We start from the raw sequence: 16,971 nt of genomic DNA, 5'->3' as shown, positions 1-16,971 counted from the left end.
AGACACAACCCAGGCCTTGCATGAGGACAAGAAGCGTGCGGATAGCAATGCTTTTTGCCGCCATGCAGTCATAAATGTAATACAGATGAGAGGTTCAGTAAACAGGGACCGGCAATGCTAACCCAGAAGCAGCAGCAGCACACGTGATGGAACAGGAGGAGGCGCAGGAGGAGAAGGCCACGCTTTTTGAGACACAACAACCCAGGCCTTGCATGAGGACAAGAAGCGTGCGGATAGCATGCATTTTGCCGCCATGCAGTCATAAATGTAATAAAGATAAGAGGTTCCATAAACAGGGACCGGAAACGCTAACCCAGCAGCAGCAGCACACGTGATGGAACAGGAGGAGGCGCAGGAGGAGAAGGCCACGCTTTGAGACACAACAACCCAGGCCTTGCATGAGGACAAGAAGCGTGCTGATAGCATGCATTTTGCCGCCATGCAGTCATAAATGTAATAAAGATAAGAGGTTCCATAAACAGGGACCGGCAACGCTAACCCAGCAGAAGCACACGTGATGGAACAGGAGCAGGCGCAGGAGGAGAAGGTCATGCTTTTTGAGACACAACAACCCAGGCCTTGCATGAGGACAAAAAGTGTGCGGATATAGCAATGCTTTTTGCCGCCATGCAGTCATAAATGTAATACAGATGAGAGGTTCCGTAACAAGGGACTGGCAACGCTAACCCATCACAGATGTTCATTGTTCATGTTACTTGGTTGGGGTCCTGGAGTGTTGCGTAGTCGTTTCCAATCCAGGATTGATTCATTTTAATTTGAGTCAGATGGTCTGCATTTTCTGTGAAGAGGCGGATACGCCGATCTGTGACGATGCCTCCGGCAGCACTGAAACAGCGTTCCGACATAACGCTGGCTGCCGGGCAAGCCAGCACCTCTATTGCGTACATTGCCAGTTTGTGCCAGGTGTCTAGCTTCGATACCCAATAGTTGAAGGGTGCAGATGGATTGTTCAACACAGCTACGCCATCTGACATGTAGTCCTTGACCATCTTCTCCAGACGATCGGTGTTGGAGGTGGATGTGCACGCTTGCTGTTCTGTGGGCTGCTGCATGGGTGTCAGAAAATTTTCCCACTCCAAGGACACTGCCGATACCATTCCCTTTTGTGCACTAGCTGTGGCTTGTGTTGTTTGCTGCCCTCCTGGTCGTCCTGGGTTTGCGGAAGTCAGTCTGTTGGCGTACAACTGGCTAGAGGAGGGGGAGGATGTCAATCTCCTCTCTAAAGTCTCCACAAGGGCCTGCTGGTATTCTTCCATTTTGACCTGTCTGACTCTTTCTTCAAGCAGTTTTGGAACATTGTGTTTGTACCGTGGATCCAGAAGGGTATAAACCCAGTAATTGGTGTTGTCCTGAATGTGCACAATGTGTGGGTCGCGTTCAATGCAGTCTACCATGAATTGAGCCATGTGTGCCAGAGTCCTGCCAGAACCATCATCATCCTCTTGTGGGCGTTGTGATTGTTGTGATGCATCATAGTCGTCACCTTCTTCCTGGTCTGCTTCTGCTGACCATTCGCGCTGAATTGTGGAAGTCCAACGTGCACCGCTCTGGCCCTCGTCAGTGGTGGCATGAAATTCCTGCTCCAACTCCAGCTGTTCCTCCTGCTCTTCTTCGTCATAGCTGCTGAGGCCAGCATTTCCTAAGGCAGATGGCCTGATGTTGGTACCATCACGCTGATCATTTTCTCCTTCTGATTCCCCCTGTTGCATCATGACAGCTGTTTCCTTGATTTTCAATATTGACCTCTTCAGTAAACACAGCAGTGGTATGGTAATGCTGACTGAAGAGTTGTCACTGCTCACAAGCAACGTGGATTGCTCAAAATTTTGGAGGACTTGTCAGAGGTCCAACATGTTGGCCCAATCGGATCCACAGAAGCTTGGCAGCTGTCCGGATGCGCCTCGGTACTGCGCCGTCATATACTGGACCACTGCACTCTTCTGCTCGCAAAAGCGGGCTAGCATGTGTAGCGTAGAATTCCAGCGCGTAGGGACATCACACAGCAAGCGATGGTGGGGGAGATTGAAGCGCTCCTGCATCTTGGCGAGTGCCCCCGAAGCAGTACTGGAAGTTCTACAATGCTTGGCCACTCGTCGCACCTTCAACAGAAGATCGGCCACGCCTGGGTATGTCCTCAGGAACCGCTGAACTACTAGGTTCATCACGTGCGCCAGGCAAGGGATGTGTGTCAGCTTAGCCAACCTTCAAGCGCGAATGAGATTACTCCCATTATCACACACAACCATGCCCGGTTTCAGGTCCAGCGGTGCCAGCCACAAATCCGTCTGTTCCTTTATTCCCCTCCAAATTTCCTCCCCTGTGTGCTGCTTATCCCCAAGGCAGATCAGCTTCAGCAACGCTTGCTGACGCATGCCAACAGCTGTGCTGCACTGCTTCAACGATCCTACTGCTGCTGGTGCTGGGTTAGCATTTCCGGATGAGGTACAGCTTTGCGATGCGTTGGAGGAGAAGGAGTCAGAGAGGTAGGTGCTGCTGTTGTTATCCAGTGGGAGGGACGGCAGTGCAGCTGTTTGCGGCGTGGGCAACACCCGCGCCGTAGCAGGTGAGGAATGGCTGCCAGGCTCCACAAGGTTCACCCAGTGCGCGGTAAGGGAGATGTATCGACCCTGGCCGAACGCACTCGTCCAGGTGTCAGTGGTGAGGTGAACCTTGCAGGCAATGGCATTCTTCAAGCTTCGGGTTATTTTGCTGACCACGTGCTCATGCAACTCAAGCACTGCAGAGCGCGCAAATTGGTAGCGGCTGGGAACCACGTAACGTGGGATGGCCACTGACATCATGCCCTTGAAGCTGTTTGTCACCACCACTCGATATGGCAGCATTTCGCAGGCCAGAAGCTTGGCTATGCTGGCTGTTACTGCCACGGCCCGGGGGTCATTTGCTGGCAATTTCCTCTTGCGCTCAAACATCTCCGAGACAGACAACTGAACCGTAGGGCTGCACACTGAAGGGCTGTTGGTTGTTGTGTTTGATGAACACTGGGAGACCTCAAGAGCACTACTCCGGAAAGTGACAGTGTCAGTGTCGTCTGATGTTTGTGAATGTTGTGAACCACGCAATGGCTGGGCTACTGCTGCTGCTGAGGCGGGTCTGGTGGTGAGTCTGGTGACCCCAAGGGAGGCAGTGTTGCTGGTACCCTGTCCTGCCGCGTTTGCCCACAGAGTGGGATGTTTGGATAGCATGTGGCGGCTCATGCTGGTGGTGGAGAGGTTGTTAATACTTTTCCCCCTGCTCAGGCGGGTCTTGCACACCTTGCAAATCGCCATGGTACCATCCTCAGTGCAGTCTTCAAAGAAAGCCCAGACTTTGGAGCACCTGCCTTGCTGGCGATTTCTGTTTGCGCCTCTTTTGTGTCTCAAAGGAACTTCCACGCTTGTGGTGCCTGAAATTTTGCGCCGCCTACCTTGTGGCACAAGGCGAACTCGTGCAGCAGTGGGTTCTTCAACAGACTCATCCGTGCTGCTACGACGGCGACGTTCTCGTTCACATACAAAATCTGGGTCTATGTCCACATTGTCCATACCCTCCTCTTCCATCTCCTCAAACTCGTCATATGTCATTGTGGGGGGCCGCCGCCGTGGAGTAGAGCTCCCCAGAACAACCTCTGCGCAGCTCACTCCAACGTCGTCTTCCAGATCTTCTCGGCCGACCTCCTGCAATTGCAACCCCTCCTGCCCAGCTTGCTCTGGGATTTGGGTTTCAAAGTCCTCGGATTCGCCTTGTATTTCAGTGCGCGGTGCATTTCCCACAGTTAATGGTTGTGAATCCGGGCACAACATTTCTGGCTGTTCCTCCATGGACCTTTCAAAGGTGGAAGTTTGTTGGGCTGGGAATAGCTCCTGCGAATACCCTATTGTGTCCTGAGGTAATTCTTCGGCCTGGTTATCTGGCAGTTGTGTGCGTGGTGTCGCTGCCGGTTGTGTCAGCTTTGTGCCCACTGGCTCCTTGTAACTGGCTGAGGACTCGGACCTAGTTCGTGATGTGCTGGTGCTGCTTAACCCACTGCTGGACGCTTGAGAGGTCATCCAAGTAATTATCTGGTCCTGTTCTTTTGGATTTGTGAGGGTTGTTGTCCTGGACAACATGGGCGGTATTGAGTGGGTTTTCTTGGGTGCTCCCCTGTGGCCTGTACGTGAACCGTCAGGGGAAACACCTCTTCCCTTGCCCCTCCCTCTTTCACCGGATTTCTTCCTCATTTCACTTATCCTTAAAGTACACGCTGACTGGCAGCAGTACAGTGGCAGTACAGAAATGCTATACAGTGGTGGGTGAGCGGTGTACCACTATTGCCAGCAGCGACACAGAGCACAATGCTATACAGTGGCGGGTGAGCGGTGTACCACTATTGCCAGCAGCGACACAGAGCACAATGCTATACAGTGGCGGGTGAGCGGTGTACTACTGTTCCCAGCAGACACAGAGTGGCAGTGAACACAATGCTATATAGTGCTGGGTGAGCGGTGTACACAGAGTGGCAGTAAACACAATGCTATATAGTGTGGCTGAGCGAGCGGTGTACTACTGTTCCCAGCAGCGACACAGAGCACAATGCTATACAGTGCTGGGTGAGCGGTGTACCACTATTGCCAGCAGCGACACAGAGCACAATGCTATGCAGTGGCGGGTGAGCGGTGTACTACTGTTCCCAGCAGACACAGAGTGGCAGTAAACACAATGCTATATAGTGCTGGGTGAGCGGTGTACACAGAGTGACAGTAAACACAATGCTATATAGTGTGGCTGAGCGAGCGGTGTACTACTGTTCCCAGCAGCGAGTCAGAGCACAATGCTATATATAGTGCTGGGTGAGCGGTGTACACAGAGTGGCAGTAAACACAATGCTATATAGTGTGGCTGAGCGAGAGGTGTACTACTGTTCCCAGCAGACACAGAGTGGCAGTAAACACAATGCTATATATAGTGCTGGGTGAGCGGTGTACACAGAGTGGCAGTAAACACAATGCTATATAGTGTGGCTGAGCGAGCGGTGTACTACTGTTCCCAGCAGCGACACAGAGCACAATGCTATACAGTGGTTTTGAGCGGTGTACACAGAGTGGCAGTAAACACAATGCTATATAGTGTGGCGGAGCGGTGTACTACTGTTCCCAACAGCGACACAATGACTGGGGGGGACCCTGGCTAGTCCGGCTGGAGAGAGAACTACCCTGCCTGCCTACCCAAAGCTAAACCCACAGACAAATGGCGGAGAAATAACGTGGTTCGGGTATTTATTTACCCGAACCACGTGACACGTTCGGCCAATCAGAGCGCGTTCGGGTCCGAACTGCGTGACCCGTTCGGCCAATCAGAGTGCGTTCGGGTCCGAACCACGTGACCCGTTCGGCCAATCACAGCGCTAGCCGAACGTTCGGGGAACGTTCGGCCATGAGCTCTAAGTTCGACCATATGGCGGAACAGTTTGGCCGAACACCATCAGGTGTTCGGCCGAACTCGAACATCACCCGAACAGGGTGATGTTCTACAGAACCCGAACAGTGGCGAACACTGTTCGCCCAACACTATTCCCGACTTGCTACCGACTCCTGCTACGTACGACTGCCCGCTCTGTTGCCAACCTCTGCCCGTCTGATTACCCGTCTTGTTGCCGACCTTCTGCCTGTTCACGGATCCGCCTCAGTATCTGCTCCTGCTTGGAATCAAGTCTTGAAACCCGCCTGGAAGCTGAGTCCTTGCACCTCCAGACTCAGCACGCGGGAGCGCTTCGGTTCCTGCCTGGTTACACCATTGGATCTGCTAGCGCTCCTGCCCCATACTAGCTGTGGAACCCTGTTCCCAATCCAGGGTACTAGGCTAGTAAATTGCAAGAGTTGCTGCCCTCGGCACATCGGTCTCCAGCTCCTAAGGTACGTCACACAGAGGAGAAACAGGGGGACAGAGGAGGTCATATGGGGCGCAAAGGAGGACCCAGGAGGAACAGAAAATGACACAAGAAGTACAAATAAGGCACAGGGTGGATAAAAGGGGGACATAATAATTGGGGAGGGGGGTGGAGGGGAGAAGATCCACAACCACAAGACACCCCTACACCATGGATGCACCAGGTTTAGTATGATTGTTTCCCCTCTAGTTTTTGTCCTCTAAACCTATGCGTCTTATGGTCAGGAGAGTCTTATAGTCCGAAAAATACGGTATTTACTGCTAAAAATAACCGCACTACTAAACACTAAAATAGATTAATATTACTTTTCTGCCTCTACTTCTATTTGTAATGATTGGTGTCAGCAAGAACAGATTTTCTGATTATTGGTGGTCTGCAGTATCACCAATAATACAGATACTACACCTGATTATGTGGTGATCTGCAGAATCACCAGTAATGCTAGTATAGCAAGACACAGGACAACCAGATGTAAAGATAGGTGTTTGGTGCAACAGTAATACAGATAGAGATACCAACTCCCCCAGAGAAGCTGGTAGAGGGAGATATCTCTATAGAACACAGGAATCAGCACTCCAGCAAGCTGGAGATGCAGATGAACCAGTAATCAGTTCACCCGAGGAGCGGGTGGTGCACAGTAAGACAACGTATACTGATCACCCGTGGAGCGGGTGATTCAGACTGTACTGCAGCAGGTGATCACCTGAGGGGCAGGAGATCAAGACTGTACTGCAGCTCCTAATGACCTGAGGAACAGGTGATGTGGACAGTACCGTAGTTACTAGTCACCTGAGGAGCAGGTGATGAAGACTGTACTGCAGCTACTGGTCACCTGAGGAGCAGGTGATTAAGACTGTACTATGGCTACTGATCACCTGAGGAGCAGGTGATTAAGTTGTACAAATCATCCATCACCAGGGACTTGGCTCCCTGGTGAGGGCAGGAGAGTCAGACAAGCAGATTCGGCAACAAACGGACAGATACGGTACAAAGACAGAAGGCTTAAATCAGAGTAGTGTTCAGGCTGAGTCAGCAACAGGATCAGATAGGCAGAAGCACAGAATCAGGAAGCAGAAGAGTAGTCAAGGCTAGCAGAAGGTCATAACAAATAATATAATTCAATTATTACTTTAGCTATCAACAGAATCTGACTAAGTGTGGATCCCCAGCTCCTGCTGGTTCTAGCACACTTTGGGATCTGACTAAGGTCTGAGTGCTAACATGTAGCATTTGCAACAGCAGACGAGGAGCTACTGACAGGCAGATCCTATATATACTGAGAGTGCCCGACAGCACCACCCCAGACACTCAGCCAATCAGGAGCACTGCTGGAGTTAGCTGACCGGCCGATCAGTTGACTCCCCTTCTATTTGCATAAAGGTCCTGTCACCTGGCGCGCGCGCACGTAGCCCTCAGTCTATGTGCAACTGAAGGACCAGGCAAAACTCCACCACTGTGCGGCGAAGGCCGCCGGCTGAGACACGGAGACAGCCGCCATGCCGCTCACCGCTGCGGCGGCATCTCTGATATCTATTACAGTACCCCCCCCTGAGGAGTGGACCCCGGACACTTCTTACACGTCTTTTCAGGGTGTAACTCATGAAACTCTTTTTTTTAGATCCTCGGCATGCATGTGGCAATCTGGAACCCAAGTTCTCTCCTTCAGGTCATGCCACTTACAATGGACCAGGTACTGTACAGAATTCTGCACTAATCGAGAATCTAAAATCTTCTCGATCTCATACTCAGGTTGGTCGTCAATCATCACAGGGGGGGGGGGGAGGAATCCACATGTACAGCAGGTTTCAACAAAGAAACATGAAATGATCTCACACCTCTCATGCTGGCTGGGAGATCAATCACATATGTCACGTCATTAATCTTTCTGGACACAGGATATGGGCCTACAAATCTGGGTCCTAACTAAGGTGATGGTTGCTTTAACGCCAGATGCCGAGTAGACACCCACACCATGTCTCCTGGGGAAAACTTCCTCTCAACAGACCGCCTTTTATCCACCTGTTTTTTCTGCGTCTGGAAGGCTTTTCCCAGATTCCTTTTTACAAGCACCCAAATTTCCTTTAATGCCCTTTGCCAATCTTCTAGAGCCGGAAAAGGGGAAGATGCCACTGGTATTGGAGAGAATTTGGGAGATCTCCCCGAAACCACCTGGAACAGAGAAAAACCTGAAGAGGAACTCTTCAGATTATTATGCGCAAATTCCGCAAATGGCAGGAACTCTACCCAATCTGACTGCGCATCTGCCACATAACACCTGATAAATTGCTCCAGGGACTGGTTAACTCTTTTGGTCTGTCCATTGGTCTGTGGGTGGTAGCCTGATGAAAATGATAGGTCCATTCCGAGCTTATGGCAGAAGGCTCTCCAGAATTTAGACACAAACTGTACTCCCCTATCTGACACCACATTCTCCGGAATGCCATGCAGCCGGAAAATGTGCTGGATGAAGAGATCAGCCATTTCCTGGGCCGAGGGGAGTCCCTTCAGAGGGACAAAATGAGCCATTTTACTGAACCTATCAACTACCACCCAGATGACCGACTTGCCCTCAGACCTGGGGAGTTCTCCTACAAAGTCCATGGACAAGTGGGTCCATGGTTAATTTGGCACCGGTAACAGTTGTAGCATACCTACTGGTGCTTGACGAGAGGGTTTATTTCTGGCACACACAGAACACTCTCTCAGAAACTCTTTGCAATCAAGAGCCAACAAAGGCCACCATACACATCTGGCCAGTAGATCCTGAGTTTGAGCAGCCCCGGGATGCCCTGCATTCTTATGGGCGTGGTACAATTGCAAGAGTTGTAGGCGAAAAGGAAGTGGCACAAACAGAACCCCCTCGGGCTTCCCTTGCTGGTAAGGCCCTAGGGTAACCACCCAGTTTTCCCAGGTTTAAGTGGCTGCCACCACCAGTCTTTGAGGTAAGATGGTCTCAGGGGTTGATGGCTGAACTGTCTTGGGCTCAAAACACCTAGATAATGCATCTGCTTTGATATCCTTACTTCCCGGGGTATACGTGATGACAAACCTGAACCTTGAAAAGAACAAGGACCAGCGAGCCTGTCGGGGGCTAAGTCTTTTGGCCCCTTCGATGTACTCCAAATTTTTATGATCAGTATAGACCGTGATTGTATGTTCTGCCCCTTCCAGCCAATGATGCCATTCTTCAAAGGCTAACTTAAAGAGACACTGAAGCTAAAAAAAAAAATGTGATATTATGATTTGTATGTGTAGTACAGCTAAGAAATAAAACATTAAGATCAGATACATCAGTCTAATTGTTTCCAGTACAGGAAGAGTTGAGAAACTCCAGTTGTTATCTCTATGCAAACAAGCCATTAAGCTCTCCGACTAAGTCTTAGTCGTGGAGAGGGCTGTTATCTGACTTTTATTATCTCAACTTTAAGTTAACTGTTTACTTTTTCTCTGCTAGAGGAGAGGTCATTACTTCATAGACTGCTCTGAAAGACTCATTTTGAATGCTGAGTGTTGTGTAATCTGCACATATTATAGAATGATGCAATGTTAGAAAAAAACACTATATACCTGAAAATAAAAGTATGAGAATATTTTCTTTGCTGCTAATCTTCTAGTAATTATTCATAGTACACAACCAATTCACTATATCATATTTTTTTTTTCGCTTCAGTGTATCTTTAATGGCCAAGAGCTCCTTATTGCCAATATCGTAGTTCCTCTCGGCTGGAGAGAACCTACGAGAAAAGAAGGCACAGGGATGTAGTTTGCCTTGAAGGCCAGAGCGTTGAGACAGCACAACCCCAACCGTAATCTCTGATGCATCCACCTCAACAATGAAGGGGAAGGTGACATCCACGTGTCTCAAAATGGGAGCAGAACAAAATAACTTTTTCAACGTAGCGAAGGCAGACTGTGCCTCTACTGTCCAATGGTAGGTGTCAGCCCCCTTCTTGGTAAGGTTGGTGAGGGGTGACACTACAGATGAAAACCCTTTGATGAACTTCCTGTTGTAATTGGTGAAGCCAAGAAATCTTTGTAGTGCCTTCAATCCTACAGGTTGAGGCCAGACCAATACAGCAGAGACTTTTTCAGGATCCATGGAGAGACCTGAAGTGGAAATAATATATCCCAAAAAAGGGACCTTAGTGACTTCAAAGAGACATTTCTCTAACTACTACAGTTACTACAACGAGTTCTGCCTCGATTTTCTTAAAATGAACTTCACATGTTTCCGATGTTCTGTTAGATTGGGTGAGAAAATCAGTATATCGTCCAGATACACTAGCACAAATTTTCCCAGAACTTCCCTAAAGACTTCATTGATCAACTCCTGGAAGATGGCAGGAGCATTACACAACCCGAAGGGCATGACCAGATACTCATAGTGCCCATCGGGCATGTTGAATGCCGTCTTCCATTCATCACCGTCCCTAATGCGTACCAGGTTGTATGCTCCTCGTAGGTCTAGCTTAGAGAAGATACTGGAATTAGTCACCTGAGCAAACAAATCATCAATCAAAGGCAATGGATAGCGATTTTTCACTGTGATCTTATTTAAACCCCGATAGTCAATACAAGGTCAAAGCCCACCGTCCTTTTTCTGTACAAAAAAGAACCCAGCCCCTGCTGGTGACCGGGAAGGACGGAAAAAGCCCTTGGCCAAATTTTCTTTAATGTATTCCTGCATAGCCAGCTTCTCTGGCCCCGACAGATTATAGAGATGGCCTCTAGGGGGCATACAACCGATCTTAACTCTATGGGACAGTCGAAGCTCTGGTGTGGTGGGAGTTTCTATGCTGATTTTGGACAAAATACATCAGAAAATTCTGCATACTGCACTGGCACCCCTTTCACCTGAACCTTGGTGGCGCAAACAGCAACTTTCTCCAAACAATGATGATGACAATGGGCTGACCAGCTCTGTAGCTGACCTGAAGCCCAGTCGATCTGAGGGGAGTGTAGTTGCAACCAAGGCATACCGAGGATTATGGTGGAGGTTGCCATTTGCAGGACAAAGAACTGTAGTTTCTCCTTATGTAGAACCCCTATATTACACAACAATAAGGGGGTCTGGGAGAGAGGCTGTCTACACTATAACGGAGAGTCATCTTCCGCTGTGATCAAAATCTGACGGTCTAAAGGAAGTAAGGGAATCCCCAATTTAAGTAAGCGGTTATTATCTAGAGGTAAACACGGCTCGCCTAGGGTATCACCTCTGACTACACCTAGGCGGCAGCGTTTCCCAACTTTTTAGGGCAATTCTGGACAATGTGATCCTCCTCAGCACAGTATAGACAGAGTCTTTCTGACCTTCTGCAATTCTTCTCCACTTGTGTTAACCTAGACTGACCCTTCTGCTTCGGTTCGTCCTGAGGTGATGAGGGTGGAGAAGAGGAGTAGGAAACAGATCTTACAGCATTTCTGCCACGGGTTTGTTTTTGATAGCGAAGGCAGCGATCAACCCGCACCGCCAATGAAATTGCTTTATCTAAAGATTTAGGCTCAGGATGACCTAACATCAAATCAGAAACTGCATCGGATAGTCCTGACAGGAAACAATCTAATAAAGCATACGTTCCCCATCTAGCTGATACAGCCCACCTCCTAAATTCTGCGGCCTAAACCTCCACTGGATTACGACCCTGCCTGAGAGTCTTTAGTTTCCTCTCAGCCGTGATAGCAATATCCGGATCATCGTATATAATGGCCATGGCCTTGAAAAACTCCTGAACTGAGGACAATGCCTCATGCCCTGTGTGAAGACTATATGCCCATGTTTGTGAATCTCCTGACAAAAGGGTGTTTAAAAAGGTTACCCTCTGGTTCTCAGATCCTGACAGATTGGGTCTCAACTCAAAATAGGATAGCACACGGTTTCTGAAATTCTGAAAGTCAGATCTATGCCCAGAAAACTTTTCGGGTACGGACATGCGAAGGTCCATGACTGAAGGGGATCGCACTGTATCAGTAGTCGTTTGAAGTACCTGTACTGTCCCAGACAATTAAGTGATCTGAGTCTGTTGGGTATTGATCACCCCGTTAAGATTGTTTACCGCGGTAGTCAGGACTTCAACCTGACTACACAGTGCATCCATAATGTTTGGTCTGCTGTTCTGTAACGATTGGTGTCAGCAAGAACAGATTTTCTGATTATTGGTGGTCTGCAGTATCACCAATAATACAGATACTATACCCGATTATGTGGTGATCTGCAGAATCACTAATAATGCTAGTATAGCAAGACACAGGACAACCAGATGTAAAGATAGGTGTTTGGTGCAACAGTAATACAGATAGAGATACCAACTCCCCCAGAGAAGGTAGTAGCGGGAGATATCTCTATAGAACACAGAGATCAGCACTTCAGCAAGCTGGAGATGCAGATGAACTAGTAATCAGTCCACCCGAGGAGCGGGTGGTGCACAGTAAGACAACGTATACTTATCACCCATGGTGTGGGTGATTCAGACTGTACTGCAGCAGGTGATCACCTGAGGGGCAGGAGATCAAGACTGTACTGCAGCTCCTAATCACCTGAGGAACAGGTGATGAGGACAGTACCGTAGTTACTAGTCACCTGAGGAGCAGGTGATTAAGACTGTACTGCAGCTACTGGTCACCTGAGGAGCAGGTGATTAAGACTGTACTGCGGCTACTGATCACCTGAGGAGCAGGTGATTAAGCTGTGCAGAGAATCCCTCACCAGGAACTTGGCTCCCTGGTGAGGGCAGGAGAGTCAGACAAGCAGATTCGGCAACAAACGGACAGATACGGTACAAAGACAGAAGGCTTAAATCAGAGTAGTGTTCAGGCTGAGTCGGCAACAGGATCAGATAGGCAGAAGCACAGAATCAGAAAGCAGAAGAGTAGTCAAGGCTAGCAAAAGGTCATAACAAATAATACAATTCAATTAGTACTTTAGCTATCAAAAGAATCTGATTAAGTGTGGATCCCCAGCTCCTGCTGGTTCTAGCACACTTTGGGATCTGACTAAGGTCTGAGTGCTAACACGTAGCATTTGCAACAGCAGACGAGGAGCTACTGACAGGCAGGTCCTATATATACTGAGAGCGCCCCACAGCGCCGCTCCAGACACTCAGCCAATCAGGAGCACTGCTGGAGTCAGCTGACCGGCTGATCAGCTGACTCCCCTTCTATTCGCATAAAGGTCCTGTCGCCTGGCACGCACGCGCGTAGCCCTCAGTCTATGTGTAACTGAAGGACCAGGCAAAACTCCACCATGTAACTGCGCGGCGAATGCCGCCAGCTGAGATTCGGAGACAGCCGCCATGCCGCTCACCGCTGCGGCGGCATCTCCGCTATCTATTACACTATTATAACCAGAAGCAGAATGAGTAGAGTGAGAGTAATGTGGAGGCTGTCATATTTATTTCTTTTTAGGCAAAACCAGTTGCCTAGCGAGGAGAACGCCAGCGCATACCACTAAGGCTGCATCTGAAATGACCACCAGCTCAGTGTGCAGCACCTAAATAGATTTTCTGCACACTTCGCATTCAATTCAGATGCAATTAATATGCAAATCTGCTACTACTTATAATGCTAACAGGAAACTCAGGAGGAGGGGCTGGGAGCAGCTAACCTGACAGTTACATAGTTGCAAAGTTAAGGAAAGGTGGGGGGAAAAGCTGCGCATCTCTAAACACATGTTACAATTGAATGGTTAATCGCACAAGCATACACCGCCTCTGCCACACTGAAAAATGCATGCCCTGCATCCAAGACAAGTGCTAACATTTATTAAACTAGGAGGAACTTTAGCTTCCAATATGGTTTGCATGCAAAGTATATTATACTAGGCACTTGCGCCACGGTGAGGCAAACCTCAGGGCAAGTGACCTAACCTAAATTTAAAACCTTGGGAGCAGCTAAGCAAAAAATAGTGTGTGTGTGTGTGTGTGTGTGGGGGGGGGGGTTACACATAGATCTTAGGCTCAGAATAAAAGCAGGGACTCATGTTTTCAGAGCAGTGCTCCAATTATACTTGACTGCCAATAAAACAAATTAAACTCCCAAAAAAGGCATATGTGTATGGGGAAACACTGCACGCTTAAGGCCATTGCAGTTTATCACCATGCATTGATAAATATAATAGAAATGAGATATTCCTGAAAAGCTGTCCTACCAATGGGACCGGCAACGCTAACCCAGCACACAGGATGGAAGAGGAGGTACAGGAGAACAAGGCCATGCTTTGTGACACAACCCAGGCCTTGCATGAGGACAAAATGCATGCTTAAAGTGAACCTGAGGTGAGAGTGACATGGAGGCTGCCATATTTATTTCCTTTTAAGCAACACCAGTTGCCTGGCTGTCCTGCAGATCCTCTGCCTCTAATACGTTCAGGCATAGACCCTGAACAAGCATGCAGCAGATCAGGGGTTTCAAATTCTGACAATAATGTCCGACCTGGCAAGATTACCTGCATACTTCTTTCTGGTTTAATTCACACACCACTGCATCCAAATACATCATAATGGCTGCCAGGTAACTGGTATAGTTTAACCCTCCTGGCGGTATAAAAAGCGGTATAAAAAAATCCGCCAGGAAGGAGCGCAGCAGTTTTTTTTTAATTTTTTTTTCTATATCATGTAGCGAGCCGAGGGCTCGCTACATAATAGCCGCTGCTCAGCGGCATCCCCCCGCCCTCTTCGATTGCCTTCGGCGATCTCCGATCAGGAAATCCCATTCAAAGAACGGGATTTCCTGGAGGGCTTCCCCCGTCGCCACGTCGGGACGTCATTGGGAGTCCCGGGCCACCCCTCGGCGCTGCCTGGCACTGATTGGCCAGGCAGCGCACGGGGTCTGGGGGGGGGGGGCGCGCCGCACCGGATAGCGGCGATCGGGCGGGCGGCGGCGGCAATCGGGGTGCTGGTGCAGCTAGCAAAGTGCTAGCTGCGTCCAGCAAAAAAAAATTAAACAAATCAGCACAGCAGGGCCTGAGCGGCACCCTCCGGCGGCTTACCGCCAAGGAGGTTAAAAGGAAATAAATATGACAACCTCCATCTCATTCTCACCTCAGGTTCACTTTAAACCAATGCATTTTGCCGCCATGTATTGATATTATTATTATTATTATTATTATTATTTATTGAATTTATAAAGCGCCTACATATTACGCAGCGCTGGACAATAAATATATACAATGACAAAGTACTGATCCTGTCCCTATTAGCATATTTAAGTTTCTTAAGAGGCAAGCTATAGTGTACCCGACTACACCACACCTCCAATGCAGGTGAAATAGGGGAGAGCCATCTAAGAGCCACCTCTTGTCTAGCAGCAAATAATGTTTCTGATATAAGTGTTTTTGTCTTGGAATTGAGATATTCATTGTATGTTATACCCAAAAGGCAGAGTAGGGGATATGACCTCACAGGTGCACTCATTACATCATTCATGAACTGTACTATACCATTCAAAAAGATCAAAGCAGCATGGCCTGCAGCTATACTTGAAAACAGCATGTAATAAACATATGCAGTGGACCTCAGGTGGTCACAAGAAAGCAGCAATAAATGTATACAAAACATCTTCAGGAAAACTGCTGTTAGTCAAAAGTATGTGCCGGCACATGGCCACAAGAAATGTCCTCAAGGAGGCAACAAGAGTCCAAAGAAATGCACAGAGCAAGTGAGACACTATCACCGCTATATTACCCAAACGTGGCATTTCGGAACAGAGTCCTTTATCAATAGGTTGACGGCAAATGGCAGATGGCCACTGGAGCAGGCGGAGAGCGGTGAAGTTCTGGCATGATATGGCAACATCCTGTTTTAAATAGTGCGCTGTGCGCAATGAAAAGCCGTCACACCGGGGCCAACCCAGTGATGGAATGACGTCACGCGACGTGTGTCGCTGCGCCATTACGTCACGTGCGACACCAACCATCTCCATTGTGCGGCCGGCCATAGCGTGGAGTGTATACTGACTCCAACCGCAAGATGCCCGCCGCACTCGTCATGGGGATGGGAGGGACTGCACATATGAATATGCATTATGCAGGAAAAGGAAGCAGGAGGCAAACAACAACAAGAAAAGTCCTGCAGATGACATAGGCTTGGTGCGACAATGATGGACAGTGTGAGGGCCGCAGATGTCTAAAAAACAAACAAATGTATAAATATAAGACATAAATATATACACAATATATACACATAACTAGCCAGAACATTAAAATCAGCCACTAAGGCTGGATATTAGCAGCCAATAGAAAAATACAAAAATACATACAATAAGAGCGCCCCCTAGCTGGACCACATAATACAGCAGTATATCCTTAAAGAGACACTGAAGCGAAAAAAAAACTATGATATTATGATTTGTATGTGTAGTACAGCTAAGAAATAAAACATTAAGATCAGATACATCAGTCTAATTGTTTCCAGTACAGGAAGAGTTAAGAAACAGTTGTTATCTCTATGCAAAAAAGCCATTATCTCTACGACTTTCAAAGTCGTGGAGATGGCTGTTATCTGACTTTTATTATCTCAACTGTTCCTGGACTATTTACTTTTCCTCTGCTGGAGGAGAGGTCATTAGCTCACAGACTGCTCTGAAAGAATCATTTTGAATGCTGAGTGTTGTGTAATCTGCTCATATTATAGAATGATGTAATGTTAGAAAAAACACTTTATACCTGAAAATAAAAATATGAGAATATTTTCTTTGCTGCTAATCTTCTAGTAATTATTCATAGTACACAACCAATTCATTATATCATATATTTTTTTTTCGCTTCAGTGTCTCTTTAAAGAGAGCAGTTGAAAATTGCCTCTTCATTTAAACCATGTGGATGCAATGTATCTAATTTATAGATCCAATAGAGCTCCCTCTGTAGTAGTTTCCTCTCAAAGTCACCACTGTTATAATTTAAGTAGGCTTCAGTGATTTGGACTGAGTTAGTCAAAAAGGCTTGGGGTGCAGACTTGCCCTTTAAAGCGGTATCGTCACCATAAAAATCAAATTTCAACAGCAACTGGTGTGTATTAAGTGATAAAGATGCTAAT

The sequence above is a fragment of the Hyperolius riggenbachi genome, chromosome 1 (genome assembly GCF_040937935.1).
Source record: "Hyperolius riggenbachi isolate aHypRig1 chromosome 1, aHypRig1.pri, whole genome shotgun sequence".
Lineage (NCBI taxonomy): Eukaryota > Metazoa > Chordata > Amphibia > Anura > Hyperoliidae > Hyperolius > Hyperolius riggenbachi.
The sequence above is the reverse complement of the archived record's forward strand: the minus strand, read 5'-3'. Positions refer to the sequence as shown.